Below are 6,655 nucleotides of genomic sequence, written 5' to 3' on the forward strand. Positions count from 1 at the left end.
AATTACTGAGGAAAACCGGACACTTTCGCTAAAGTAATCAGCTCGGAATTTGCAAAACAGCAATGCTTGAGTGAAATGGATGGCGAGTCACGATTAAGAATACTGGCCACATGCAAGTGGTCCCTTGAGCCAGTTAGGCAATATTTCTATCGCCCCCAGTAGGGGCAGTTTCTTCAGGTAATCGGGAACACAGAAGCATGGCTAGGCTGGTAATGGTGCTGATAACACTCCTGGAAATGAGACAATTCCAGGTAAGACTAACACTGAGATTACGCTCTCTCTATAATGGAATAAAATTAATGGAGGGCGATCCTTCACACTACTCACTTGCTAGCAAGGGGTGACAACTACATTATGCACTGTCAAGGAATTTACACATTGGGATAGTAGCTACTCCTGGGCGGTGTCTGGCGTAGGGTCACAATGGGTCCAGCTTAAGTGAGAAAGGTGAGTTCCACTACCAGCCAGCGATTTTGGTCGTCGGACAGACAGAGAGATCACTGCGATGGCGAGCAGACAGAGTGTGAACTGAACTGAAGATGGTTGTTGCTTGTTGTTCAAGATTAAGCCAGCCAGGTACTGGCACGAGCTCTTGCTCCTGGAGCAGCCCGTGACTTGATCGATCTGTGAAAATACAAAGAACAGTGCTTTTGGCTGTTTGAAGATGGTGGTAACCCCAGGTTTTTAAGGTCTCTATTGTTGCTGAGGGCATCGCTCCAGGCTGCAGGGTCGGCATGTACCTGGGAATTAGGAAACGGGTCCGGCCAGAAAGGGGTCGAAAGAACTCAGCTGGAGAGAGATTGAATCTTAAGATTCAGACAGGAAAACAGCTATCTACCCCTCACATGTATTCCTGTGGGACACATAAAAGGTCGTAACTGGAAGAGGGTGAGATTATTAATGGTCAAAACTCTTCTGTCACTCTTAGGTATAGCTATGGGTATACCCGTCTTCCCTGCTGTCAGGTATTTTCCCATAAAAGTGCTTAAGAGTTGGCGATCCGGTGGCAATATTCATATGTGTATATATATATATATATATATATATATATATATATATATATATATACATATATATATATATATATATATATATATATATATATATACATATATATATATATATATATATATATATATATATATATATATATATATATATATATATATATATATAAAAGATCCGTTCGAGAGAGAGAGAGAGAGAGAGAGAGGAGAGGGATAGGAAAGTTCTCATTAGGGACACGGGCAAGTGTCCTGGCACAATGTCCCAGCGCGGGCGTCGTTGCTTTCCTTCTAAATTTGGACACCCATAATGGGTCCCCATTACTCTAATAACACCCCGTAGCGCCCACGTTAATGGTCTGTGTAATTAGACCTTATGTGAGCTTTCACCAATGCTAATGTATCGTTCAGGCCTGATGCATTTATTCAATGTACAAAAATACACGAATTTAACATTTCTTTCACAATGTTATCCACATTGTTTATCATCATCTATATATATATATATATATATCTTATATATATATATATATATATATATATATATATATATATATATATATATATATATATATATGATATATATATATATATATATATATATGATGTATGTATGTATGTATGTATGTATGGATGTATGTATGTATATGCCAGCAGCGAGCAAGGTTTGCCCGAAGCTGGGCAACGGCAAGTCTAAACTTTAAGTGAACTATTGTTGAAGATTATTATTACTATTTTTATTCGTTTCTTTTAATCTGATTTTGATATAAATTCATATTTAGGTACCATTGCATTAGGTGATTTCTATCCTTAATATTTTTTACAGTGGACCATTCTAAGAGCCAACAGGTTAGCATAAATGCCAACATTTTAAGGAAGTATTTTCTGTAAACCATTTGCATCATCTCAGGTTTCCAGAATTCAACACAGGTGATGAAGATATTGTTTGATCAAGCATTTCTGACCTTGACTTGGTTTCCAGTGGCATAGGTGAATATGAAGAGTAACCTTTTAGTGTTCTGTAGAAGAAAACTATTGAGATGGCTTTGTCTGTCAGTCCGCCCTCAGATCTTAAAAACTACTGAGGCTCGAGGGCTGCAAATTGGTATGTTGATCATCCACCCTCCAATCATCAAACATACCAGGTTGCAGCCCTCAAGCCTCAGTAGTTTTTAATTTATTTAAGGTTAAAGTTAGCCATAATCCTGCATCTGGCAACGATATAGAACAGGCCACCACCAGGCCGTGTTTAAAATTTCATGGGCCGCTGCTCATGCAGCATTATACCGAGACCACCGAAAGATAGATCTGTTTTCGGTGGCCTTGATTATAGGCTGTACAGAAAACTGGATTACTCTGTAGAAACTCCAACGTATTTTTACTTGTTCATTAAGGTTGCTGGTCAATTTAGAGATTACAAACTTTACTCTTTTGTAATCCTGGTCAATCTTCATCGGCTGCATAGTGATTATTTTTCCAAAACATTCTGACCAAGTCTTTAATATGACACGCCATCTTAGTTGCCAATATTAATTTCAAAGCAAGATGTTTTCATCTGGTTTTAATGATAATAATGTTTTTTCTTTGCGCTGAACTGTTTTTAATAAGCCCTGAGATCACTTCGAAGGTTAACATTTCATTGTCTCTGATTCTTAGGAAACATGGTAAATAAGTACCTTAGGAGTTGGTGATTACTTTCCGCAAATATTTTCGACCTCGACACTTTTCGAGGTCGGAGGTTAGTTTAAATGTCAAACTTTTATTCATCTTACGTTTTATCAAAGTTATATAGAGAAATGCTTTGGTGATTGGTGATTATTATATATCCCTTTTATCTGCTACAGTCTTTTTGAAGATCATTGCTCAGGTAGTTATAAATCATTGGTCTTCTAAATCTTTATCTAAAACACATAATAATTCGTCCCTTTTTTGACAAACTGTCTAATCTCATTTTTTAAAAGTTTTTTCAATTTCCCAGTAAAAGTGTCCCAGTTTTTGATGCTCTATAACATATAATATCAAAATTCCAGCTGTCTGCGTTGTCAGATTTTCCAACAAAATTCCCACAGAAGTTGAGCTAATCCGAAGCTCTGAATAATACTCAAATCTTTTAAGCCCATTTTCTCAGTTTGTCAAGCTAGCGACGAATTAGATTTCAGCTTCTGCAGTTTGTTACATTTTTCATCATTATCTTCTCCAAAGCCCTTCTGTTCTCACAATCATCCTGTTCTCATGTAAATACTCTGACAAACGAAATATTTTTGATTGCAAAAAGTTTTAATTTGATCATATGGTGAGACGATTGCTTAAATGGGTAATTTCACTGCCCAAGATATTGTAGGTGTCGGTCAGTTCAAGTACTTAGTGAGGTACATAATAATAATAATAATAATAATAATAATAATAATAATAATAATAATAATAATAATAATACTAAACGATTTTATTTCAGCATTCGCCGCATGCAAACTATTGCACAACCAACCACAGAAGAAATGCAACACTTTATCCCAAGAGAGCAGCCTGCCCTCGCCTGCCAATCGCAAGCGTTGCACTTTCTCCCGGTAACCGATCATTCAACGGCCTCAGGTAACTACTGCCGCCTTGCTTGACTTAACCTGACCTCTTCCTCAATGGCTCAGAGAGAGAGAGAGAGAGAGAGAGAGAGAGAGAGAGAGAGCTCTGTCCCTCCTCCCTGACATGTATAAGGGCGATATATCATTCGATATGGCCCGGGGTATGCGCCAGCTTCTCTGACCTGTGACGACCTCTTCTCTCTCTCTCTCTCTCTCTCTCTCTCTCTCTCTCTCTCTCGGGTGACCGATATTTGAAATGTCAAGTCGGAATTTGTTGCGAGAGGTTGGGTGTGATTTATTTATGGAGGGAAGCTGTTATTATTATTATTATTATTATTATTATTATTATTATTATTATTAATTATGATAATCACAATAACAGTTATATTAATAATAATACTAACCTACCTCCATAACTAAGTAATAATAATATTAATAATAATAATAATAATAATAATAATAATAATAATAATAATATTTTTATTATTATTATTATTACTGGAGAAGCAAATCCACAGTTATGTATTGTCTATATACTTAAAGATAGATCTGTATAGTGAGGTTTTGGGAATCTGTTCGATTGAAGAGTGGAATCGAACAGATTCCCGAAAGCCATCTGCACAGTCCTGTCTTTAAATGTATGTACGTATACATAACTGTGGATTTCCTTCTGCATTTGAAGGTTCAGGCTATTATTATTATTATTATAATTTGGCAGCAGACCCTCTTTTAAACAGGTTCTATTGAATATTATTGCTGCTTCAGCTGCATTTATTTTGTAGAAGACTTTTTCTATTTTCCTTATAGCGGACTTCTCTTCAGTGGAGGTGCGTGCTAACAGCTCGCCTATATTTGTCATTTCATGGGGGAAAAGTCAAAATCTGGATTCTGCTTCTTTATATATTCTGTACAGTTAGTTCTATACAATTGTTGCCGCGACGTCTCGACAGACTCTTCTGTCATTCTCCAGCGGGAGCTAGCACTGGCAGATTGCATAGGTCCTTCTGAACTTATACACGGGCTTCAGCGGGGGGTCATGGACGGCGAATTCTGATTGGTTGCAGTCGGCGAACTTCAAGTCAAATTTCTGCGGCGAAGCTCGATCCTGACATCTTCGCAACCTGGGAATATCATTCATTCCAGCGTTCCCATTGGCCTGCCGTTGCGTGATGTCATGCCGGCTGACATCATCGGTAGTTTGGCTGCTATTGGGCTGAGGATGAATGATGTAATTATCTACTCTTTCTGTCGTAGTCGGGGGATGTCTCGAAGGGCGCCTCGCTCATCAGGGCCATCTCCATTCTCGGGGTTGTGTTTTCAGGTATTCGTTGGATTTGGTGGGTGTTCTGCATTGCTCTTCTTAAATTCGTGGGTAGGAGCGATGCCTCTTGCGTCGTATTCATTGTTGGTTTTTTCTCGGCAATGAGGAGCGCCTCTAGCAGCGCAGACGTCGAGGGTCGGCGGCTCTCCCGATTATACTTATATATTTTGTATAATACTGTCGCGGGAGATGGAAATATTGTGAGTAGCACGGACGTGGTTCATGATGGCACCCTCCTGGGCGTGGCAGGAGATCCTTTTTGACAGACGCATCGTGGTCATTCCAATATAAGCGCCGGGGCATCCTCGGACAGGACATACAAATTGGTAGACCACGTTCTTCTGCTTGAGGGTTCTCTTGCTGGTGGAGAGGGGTTATTCTTCATCACAAGATCACGGGTGCGGCGGTTCTTATAATGAATTACAAGATTTATTTTCTTGCTGTCTTCGGTCGGGGTGACGTTTTCCATGACGATTTTCTTCATGGAGCTCTCGTCCTCACCGTACTGGGGACGAACCTGCATTTAGGAGGTACCGCAAAAATGGCAAATAAAAAAAGAAGAGAAAACACAGTACAAAAAGAGAAATTGTAATATATTACCAGTGAAAATAACAATAAATTCACAAATTAATACGAAGTATAGAAGAGCATTAAATGAACGGCCGCAAAATCACGTTGAGATAAATTTAGGCAATTTGATAAGACAGTATTCCACACACCTTTTAGTAACTTTTTTTTTTATTTAGATTACCATAACCGATTATGGGGGCAAAGGTTATTGGGCTTGCATACCCATCCCAAAAGTCTGCTTAGTGTAAGTCTTAAAAGGGACTTATAAAAACAATGACTGCGCTTAGTTTGTAGTGAAGGGGTTATTTTGCATTATTTTAGATTACTATTGATATATGTAATGGATTCTGATAATATATATATATATATATATATATATATATATATATATATATATATATATATATATATATATATATATATATATATATATATATGTTACAGGGTATATGTAGCCCTTCATTGTCTGAGTCGGTTGAGCTTCAGACTGTCACTCGATGGGCCGGAGTTCAATTCCCGCGACCGGCTGATGAAGAGTTAGAGGAGTTTATTTCTGGTGATAGAAATTCATTTCTCGCTATACTGTGGTTCGGATTCCACAATAAGCTGTAGGTCCCGTTGCTAAGTAACCAATTGGTTCTTAGCCACGTAAAATAAGTCTAATCCTTCGGGCCAGCCCTAGGAGAGCTGTTAATCAGCTCAGTGGTCTGGTAAAACAAAGGTATACTTAGCTTATTTACAGGGTATATGTGAAATCAGGGATTTCACGAAATCCCAAGGGAATGTGTGAACTGACCAATTCGCTTAGGAACATTTGATACCAGAGAGCTAGTACTAAACACGCAGAAACAGTGATTCATCTAAACTATTTCGCCGTGTTTAGTACTAGCCCCTGGGAGATCAAATGCGCTTCGGGACATTTGATCGCCCCGGGGTTATTACTAAACACGGCGAAATACATTTAATCCCCCAGGGGGTAGTGCTGAACACAGCGAAACAGTGCAAATGAATCTCTGTTTCGCCGTGCTTAGCACTAGCCCTCGGGGATCAAATTGTGTGTATATATATATATATATATATATATATATATATATATATATATATATATATATATATATATATATATATATATATATATATATATATATATATATATATATATATATATATATATATATATATAT

This window comes from Macrobrachium rosenbergii, chromosome 7 (assembly GCF_040412425.1).
Source record: "Macrobrachium rosenbergii isolate ZJJX-2024 chromosome 7, ASM4041242v1, whole genome shotgun sequence".
Taxonomy (NCBI): domain Eukaryota; kingdom Metazoa; phylum Arthropoda; class Malacostraca; order Decapoda; family Palaemonidae; genus Macrobrachium; species Macrobrachium rosenbergii.